The sequence below is a fragment of the Triplophysa dalaica genome, chromosome 6 (genome assembly GCF_015846415.1).
Source record: "Triplophysa dalaica isolate WHDGS20190420 chromosome 6, ASM1584641v1, whole genome shotgun sequence".
NCBI classification, from domain to species: Eukaryota; Metazoa; Chordata; class Actinopteri; order Cypriniformes; family Nemacheilidae; genus Triplophysa; species Triplophysa dalaica.
In genome coordinates this window covers 4,264,682-4,274,428 of record NC_079547.1, presented here as the reverse complement: position 1 = coordinate 4,274,428, position 9,747 = coordinate 4,264,682, and positions in this window count along the sequence as shown.

The window sequence follows — 9,747 nt, the reverse complement described above, 5'->3', positions numbered from 1 at the left end:
CGGTTTTGTCCGTCTCGCAGTAAATGGGCGCCCTCGACCTCATGCTCTCACAATGAAGACCTGCATTAGCCAGAGACGCCCCCTGCTCTCAGAGTAGGCAATTACAACAGAGAATATTGGTATGTGTTTTAGTTCCTGGAACATGTTTAGTATGACAGAAAAATGGAAAGGCTCATTGGTGTGAGTGTGTGCTCGTGCCCCTCGCCTACATTATATACCATTTGTGCTTATTTATTTGAGATGTAATGAAACAAGATAAATACAGTAATTTACATTAACAGCTTTATGCATCAGCTTGTTGATATTAGAAATGGATTAAGAGATATACCATAAATGATGCCGTGTTTACGTAAATCTGCTTATGTAATAAGACTTCATTTACAAAGAGGATAGAATGATTATTTTTTTAACGCATTTTAAGAAAAAATTCAAAAACGGGCCACCGGTTTTCAAAGAATTCCAGCACCTGTAATGTCGAAACATTCCACACTTCTCCCATTTGATAATGAATTATTTTGGTCTAATGTGAGTTTACTCTCATCTGTTAATACGGCTGTCTTCTACATTTTCTTTAAAATATTTTGAATGTTTAAGTCAACATGATACCTGGCAACCCATTTTACTTCTGTAAGTTAATGTGTTTCTGAGTGAAACAGGATATTTACTGTGATGAGTGAAATGTTGAAAGATGAAGGGTGGGCACTACATACAGAACGCATCCGGATTGGACCGAGGGGACAGAGCTGTGCATCAGACTCTAATGACATCATCACACCTGTTCTGCCATATAACTGTTCAATGTTGTCTCTCTCCACGTCAGTTTCAATAATCAGTGTTGCTTTCTTACACAAAATGTAGTTCCCCAATAATGAAAATGATGTTGGTTTGGTTACTGCCATCTGTCATCTGTAAATGATGACAGAATTTGAATTTTTGGATGAATGATCCCTTTAATACCACATATTTTGTCTGCAAAGCTGCGTTTGAGACGGAAAAAGCGTGAGAAAATAGAAATTGACTTCACTTCACAGTTTAGGTTGGTGCCAGGAAGTCATAGACATTGCTATATGGTTGCTATGGTGTTCTGACGTCAATTTGATTGAACTTAAAAACTTAAGTCAGCCTTAAAAGTTGATTTTGAATATGATATGAAAACCAGGAGTAAAACTTGTACAGTATGTGTCACCAGTAGTGCATATTCTTCTCAGCTTCTCAGCTTTTCAAAGCACATTATGATATTATGGGTTCATATTAAGTTTGTTGACTGCGTGTTTTGTGTTATTGGAATGAGATTGTACTTACTGTAGTAATATAAACCGATGGGCCCTTACAGACCCACGTTTTGCTCCTGCTGAGAGTATACGGTTACCAAGAAGGTTTTTGTGGTCGTAGGCGCAGTGCATTAAACCCTCGACACACTTTCTTTAAACGTCTTTAATAGAGAGACTGGGGAGAGCTGTACATTATATTAATGTGATCGTAATCAGATGTTTGGTCCACACTTCAGTTTGATGCTGACATAACTTTATTACCCATCTAAGTACAGTTCTGAAAGCTTTCATGTATGTGTTCTAGCACATCTTTCCCATTTCTACATTGGTCTCTCAAGTTTTATTATCAATAACAGATGACAGGTGGTCGGGTGGAGGTTGCTTATTGGCCCAAGAAAAGCCTGTCCCGTTCTGTTGTAAGGTTTTAATTGGTTGCTTCGTCACATAACTGATTTGAATTGTTTTGAGCTTAAAAGGAAACATAAAAATGTCTATACTTTTTTTTCTTGCACATAATAGATTTGATATGTTGTGAATTCTGAACAACAGACTGAACAAATATTGTGTGTGGATCTGTTGTATCTGTGTTCTCTTTATCAAAACAAAACCTTGAAATGTCATTGCTTAGGCCTTTAGGAGCTGTTCTGAATGTCATGAATTTAAGAAAGCTGGATGTTATTTTATAGCTGTTCAGTACACAGAGAGAACTGTATGTGGGTAATAACAGTGACATGGAGATACTGGGTTTAGTGGCAATGCTTCTTTGGAGACTGCCATATGTCAATATTCTTTATGGCAATTTGGTCAACTATTCCACTAGTTTAAGATTTTAGAAGGAATCAGCGACCAATGAGGACATTATTGGGGTTTCCATTTGAATATTGTACACATTATTACAGGCACCATGAATATGTTGCTCATTATAAGATGCTTTTAACAGAGTGCTTTTGAATTACAACAGACCAACATTTGTATTAACTTTTATATAATTTTTAGTGCGATGCTCTACGAATTGAGCTTTCATATTTCTCCACAATATAACATTACAACTGCATTCAGTCATTTGGCCAATACTTTAATCCAAAGCAACTGACAGCGCATTTAAGGTGTTCATTCAACCTGATCTCATGGGAATTCGTAACTCTTTCACGAGGTGGGTCATTGATTTGAATTCGTATTCTGATTCAATACTGAATACACACCCCTTACCCGCCCACGTGACTGGCGTGAAAACAAATCATACATAAGTGTACGAATGAGATGAATTCATGAAAATTAGACGAAATTAGCCACTACTTACAACAGTAACGTTTTTGCCGTGAGATTGTGTTGGTTCATTTTTATCAGTTTGTGTGTTTCCAGGAATCGAAACCTTGTGCCACTGATGCATTGCTCTAGCATATGAGCCATAGGAATCCCCATATCCTGAATTTATAGAATTTTTTATACTGTATGGAATAGGCAATATCAGCATAAGGAAGGCAGATAAACTTGCGAGTTAGCTTATCTAGTAGAAGTATAAGTATAGTTTTTGGGATTGGTACTAAAACAGAAATTTTCAAGTTATTTGTGAGCAACCCTTTTGAAACGGGTTTGACCCATAAACTATTTCCGCATTTACAATCAAACAAGATTGTACAATTATACAAAATAACCAATCACAGTGTTTGATGACTATAATGGAGCTAGGACCGTCTTCATATCCGATGTTTACGCAATGATTTTCATGGCCAAAAGAATCCATGATAGTAATATTATCGCAATGTCGGTCAAATGTGTTCTATTAATATAAATGAATAAATAGTCCTGTAAGTCAAGTTTATCTTAAATTTTGTTGATTTCATGTTTACTAGAATAGAGTGGCAGAGAGAGAGAATTTGTCACGATTGTGGTTATAAGGAAACATTTAATATAGTTGATGAATAATTTACAGTATTAGCATATGTGTAGTATTAACACTTTAATGATATTGATAATGTTTTTTTAATATCAATATTTTTGGCAACATCTGTATATTTTTACACCCCTAGAACCTTGACACAATTCGGAAATCATCCTACAATGCACACTAAAAACATGTAGGTGTACATATCCGTGTCAACCTGTCCCACGGGTATCCAATGTTAACTCAGAATTGATTGCTTTAGTCGGGTACAATTTGGCATGTAACTTGTTTTAAAGGGATACTCCACCCAAAAATGAAAATTCTGTCATGAATTAGTCCCCCCAAATTGTTTCAAACCTGTATACATTTATTTGTTCAGTTAAACAAAAAGAAAGAAATTTGGAAAAATGTTAGGAAGTCACATTTTTCTGTGACATATTTGACCACCATAGTAGGAAAACCTACATTAATAGTCAAAAGTGCCCCAGATCTGTTTTTTTCCTACATGTTTTAAAATATGTTATTTTGTGTTCACCAGAACAAAAAAACTATAAAATATTTTTTCCTATTATGATAGTCATTGTTGTCCCAGAAATGTCAGTTAACATGTTTGTGTTCAACAGAAAGTAAATTACAGAATTTTCGTTTTTGGGTGAACTACTGTTTGCATTTTATGTTATCGGTGCTACAGAATTAAAATGTGCGCTTTGAAGTGTATTCGAAATGTAAATACATTGACGTCCCGGAGGTGCACTCTTTTGACCCAGACCAGTGAACAACCACCTAGTAACCACCCAGAACACCATAGCAACCATACAGCAATGACAACATCAATGACCACATAACAGGACCCCTGTATTCCACTGGTAGAGATTTTGCATGCATGAGAATCACTCCCATTTTCATCTTCATCTGGTGACACGGGTTTGAATCTGTAAAGCTTTGGTTCTATTCTTGATAGAATCATTTTTCTACGGGAGATGTTCTTGAGGTGTCTGAGCGTGCTGTAGGGAAGGTTTTGAACAGTTGGAGAAAGAAAGCTTTTCTCCTTGGACATTGAGATACATCTCCTTGTTCCAGCTCTCTCTCTGTCTCTGCTCTCTCGGGGCGTATCTCTTTGAGAGGCTTGCGCCATCACTCTGCGTTCATGCCGTGAGTCAGAGCTCTGTCGCCATCTGTTAATCCCAGCACCTTCAGGAACGCTCAAGTATGTCTAATATTAGCGTTTTTTTCCCCCTCTCGCACAGTGCACATAACATTGGAGGCAGCGTCCTGGGGGAAGCCATCTGTGCATGTGACTGTGGGTTTGGCTGCACGTCGCAGGAGATGCATGTCCAGATCCTGTCTCAGCATCGCCACTGTGGACATTGTGAAATCACTGATTTGTGTAAATGATTGTGGCTCTTGTGACTTGTCTGGTTATTATTGATTACTAAAATGTTGCAAGTAGGAAGTTAGTGCTGATAAAGTACTACAGCTGTTAAAAGGATAGCTCACCCCAGAATAAAAATTCTGTCATTGTTTATTCACCCTCATGCTGTAAAACCTTTATATGACTAATTGTTCTGTAGAACACAAAAGAAGATAATTTGAGGAATATCTCAGTGGTTTTGGGTCCATAATGGAAGTCAATGGGGGTCAATGTCGTTTGCTTACCAAACTTCTTCAAAGAATCTTCTCTTGTGTCCGGCATAAAGAAAGAAAGTAATACAGATTTGGAAGGAAATGTGGGCGGGGAAATAAAGCTTTTAATAGATAATTAACTGCACTTATCAGATCGGAGTTTATGAAATATAAGCTAAAACTGAAACACATGTTTGTTGTAGAATTACACAATAAAAAAAATGTTTTAAACTGAAACTTGGAAACAAAACATTTTGAAAGAAATATATAGTTGTCACACTTTTCACTGCAGTGAATGTTTTTTGAGGGTGGCTTTATTTTGCAAGGCAGTTTGTTTGTAGGCATGTCATAGTCTTCATAAAAATAAAGACATTGAATTTCTGCACGGTATAAAGACACAGTTCATTAAACGCATGTTGACATTTTGTGACAACGTACCCTAATAATGGGACATGTTGTTAAAATGCAGAAGTTTCCAGGGGAACCTGCTATTAAATGGGCTATTACAGGCTTTTAAACAGAATCCAAACAATACAACAATTATGAAATGCAAAACAATTCAGAAAACAGCAAAAATAGTAGAGCTTATTAAAATATAAGTGTCAGCATGCTTTAAACTGACATATATGAAAAATAAACTTAGATTGAATGTAAAAAGAAGCTCAAGTTTCTCTTAAAATACAATATATCTCATTATAGAGTATATCCTTGTGTTAATATATTTGTGTGCTTTATTGTCTTTACCTAAAAGCTGGTGCTACTGTTGACATGTTGTTATTTTCTACCCTAATTAGATTTCCAAGCAAGGTAAACGCTTGCAAATAAGTAAAATGTGAGCGGCGGTCACCTGTGCTGGCTGAAGTGTGCCGACTCTCCACTCGTTTCTGTGACGGGTGAGAGAGAGAGAGGACTGTGCTCATTAATGTGTGTGCTGTAGAGTTGAGAATGGACACAGAACACTGACTGTCACTCAGTGCAAACCGCACTCACTTTAAATTGTAAAGAAAATTGCAACATTATAAAAACAATCATTGCCTCTCTGTCTAGGCTGGGCTAGAGCTATCAGATTCAGAGATGGGGGTTTTATAATTTTCTCATTTTTTCATGGCCCAAACTCTGCATGAACTGTTAAAGTCAGCTGTTTGGAGAGCTCTGGATGTGTGATATATTCATCTGTGGTCGAGGAAATGTATTATTCTTTCTCTCTAAAAGATCTCTGCATATTGAACCTTCAAGTTTGAAGGTTTATGTATAAAAATAAATATTTGCTGTGCATTGTTTTGTTGTAGTATCTGTTCTTATAAACATAAAACAAAGCATGCAGTTTGAAGATTTTTTTTCCCCTTTCTTAGGTAAAAGAATTTCTCAAGCCATAGTATGTATGTATGTGTTGATGGTTCTGACCTCTAGTGTTCAAATATTCATAGCTTTTGCACTGCATACAGTACATGAACACTGCACTTTACAAGTTAGTAGATCAAGTCTTTTTTTGCACCCACTAAAAGTAATGTTTGTCATTTCATGGTATCTTATGCCAAACGTATAAATTTTCTATTTATTTGTGTGATTTAATTTTTTAATGCATTTTGGTTGCTTTATATCGGAAAAATGATCTCCATTTTATGGGAAAAATTATCTCCATTATATGGGAAAATTTTGAATTTCGTAGAAATAGAGTTTTGAATAGTGCATGGTTAGTGTTAAGGCCATTACACAGAAGTGTGCACGGTTGAATAAATTATAAATTGTGAACTTTTATGAATTGATTGTTCATAATGAATTTTATTTTATTTTTTATTACAAACTATTAATTATTAATTGTTCAAACTATTTTTCCTAATCATGTTTTAAAAGGTACTTTTGTGGATAGTAAGTGTGTTCGTTGCTCTGTTATGAAGGTTGAGTTGAAATGAATGTAGTTTATTATATGAAAAACAAAAAGATTCAGGAACATTAACGCAAATACTGTTGTTTTCCCGTAAGGTCAACTGTATAGGATTTTGTTAATAAAATACTACCAGAGCTGTTTTCTCACATCAAAAATCACACACACTTTTTTACTGCCACGTCAAAGGTCGAAATTGTGTTTTTGGTATCTTTTCTATTTCTTCTTTTTTTTGTCAAACATCAATCCTGTATATTTTCCAGCATAAAGAGGCTGGTGATGCATTTTGTCAGCAGACAGACAGTATCTCTGCAACTGTGGCTCTTGACAGAAGCTTCTTTTCTGTTGACTTGTAATCATACCCTCATCCAGCAGTGAAGCATCTCTGTGCTCTCCAGAGCCTTCCACGAGTTATCCAATCTGGGGCCATTAGAGCGGAGCCCTGCACTACAGCGGTTTGCATTCAAGAGATTAAAAATTAAGCAGTTTGATATCTTTTTTCTATCATGCACAGTTTTGGAGGTTGAAAGGGAAGCTTCAAGAGCTCGGCTACACAACATGACGTCAGAAACCCGATCGGGAGATACAGGGGAGCGAGCGAGGATAAACGAGACGTTCAGATAATTATGATTATTAACAAAGTCAGTGAGACAGAAACCATTCCTCAGTTTCCAAGGGCAAGTGGAAAATACCCCAGAACGAAAAACGAACCATGAAAGGACGGCTGTTGAATTTGTTTGATGGGTGGAAGAATGGCCGTTCGATGTGTTACAAATGAATTCTCACAAGTCAAATACACAGGTGTGAAGGCACATTGTTCTATTTTACACTGTTCAAAATAGACATAGTGATTTAACATTAAGGTGTTATTTAAATTGATGTTATTCTTTAAAATACTAAATTAATAAAACATTTTACTAAATTAAAACCAATTAATGTAGATCTAAAGAAAAACAGGACCACATTAGAAAATTGGATTTTAATTTGCATTAACTCTGTAAATAATGACATCAGCATTATGTCATGATTACTCATGTGTTATGATGTCACAATGTGTTCATAGCATTGCTCATTAAGTCAGCGATTCCCAAACCTTTTCATTCCAGGAACCACCTAGACAGGTATAATCTATTTTGAAACCAACCAAAATATTTTTTAATGGAAATATGGGGCGAAAAAACACATTCATCCTTTTTATTATCCCTAAATACAATAAATAAAATGTATGCTTCAATACCAAACTATGTAATGGTAAAATATCAAGACTGTTGTTATTGCCAGTCATTAACTGGACTAAACAGTTTTTTGTGTGTCATTCAAAAGTGACTTTCCACGAACAACCTCATGCCACCGTGCGAGCCACAAATTTGAAAACCCCTGCATTAGGTAAATTTTGAAGCCTCATAACTTGTAAGACCAGAGAAACACCCTGGCAAGCACATCTCTAATATTGTTGGTGTTAAAGAGATAGTTCAACCAAAAATTTAAATGACTCTATATTCTTTGGAACAAAAAATAAGATATTTTGAGAAATGACTCCATGTCCATGAATGTCCAGAATTGTTGGGTTACCAACATTCTTGAGAAAGAAACAAAGTCGTACCCATTTTAAATGACATAAGATTGAGAAAATGATGAAATAATTATTTTTTATGAAGCGTGTAAACAAACCGCTTTGTGCTTGAGCAAACCAGTTACAGCAACATTAACTGGACAAATATCATCAATTTATAGTTTGTTTTCAGAATAATCACATAGCTGTTTGGAATCAGTCAATGTTTTTTCTGCAGTTCTCTTAGGTGCTTCTAGTGCCGCAGAATTCACTAGAGAAACAGACGCATGAAACAGAATCGTGAGCACATTGACAGAAATACATGCCTGTGATCATTTATCAGTGACATTGTGAAGAACAGCGGAGAAGAACCGGAGTAAAACTCTTACTTTGTAAAGGAACAGTGAAAGTAAAATAATCTGAAAGTTGGATTCACAGAGTAAGGCTAAACTGTCAAACGCTGGCCTCAGATAATTTATTTCATGTGAGGTAACTGATTTAATATCATTTGTGGTAAGTATTCTGAAATCTTGGGCACTGAGGATTCATTTTCTAATGGTGTAGCACAATGTACTTAACTTGTGTTTGATGATAAATACCTTTTGAAGTCATTTCATATCATAAGACAATTTTAGACCTGATGTCACAAGTATGAGTTTGGTATGTAATGTTTTAATGAGAAGTTGTGTTGAACTTGTTTCCGAATTCTGTTTGGCGTATCTCACCCTGAGAGGAGTTCAGGCAAGATGAGTATTTTCCCCATCAGTAACTCCTGAGTCTACGCCTGACATTCTTTATCCACTCTCTTTCTTTGAATTTCAATTTACCCGGGGCTCATTTGAAATTTGGCAATGGTTCAAGAAGCGTGTTTGCCTTTAAGCTCTCTCGCTCTCTCTTTCTCTCTTATATGTTTCAATCTGGCATCAATAAAGGGAATGTAAGAAAGGAACTTATCTTTTTGATTCTTTAGGCACATGTTCAATTCCTTAATGAACACTGTAAATCCAAATTTTATGTAAAATTATGTAAACTTAATTTTATAAAAAAGTTCTACTTACTTAAATATTTTAAGTTCCTGAATTTTTTTTTACTTTTAAGTAAAGGATAATGATTATTTTTGATTAACTTGAAGTTTACTATTACTCAAAAAATTTATTTACTCCTTAACTTAATTTAATCAAGTTAATTCAACACAATTGGTCAAGAAAGATTTCCAATTCCCAGCATATTTTGCGTCAGACTGCATTATGAGACTAAATAAAAAATATATATGATTTATTTACATGTTTTTAGTAAAGTTAAAGACTCGTTAGTGTCTAATGTTCACTTCTCTTAGATATTTAGAAGAGTTTGACATATATTTCAGTTTTGTGGTTACAACGGGTTGCCTCAAAATGTTTGAGTATTGCCAACTTATCCAAGTAATTTAAACATGTAAATATATATATGTAATTAAAGATGTAAACACTGGTCCAGGAGCACTTCTGGTTTCATTTTTATATATTACATTTTTAAATCATACAAACATGAT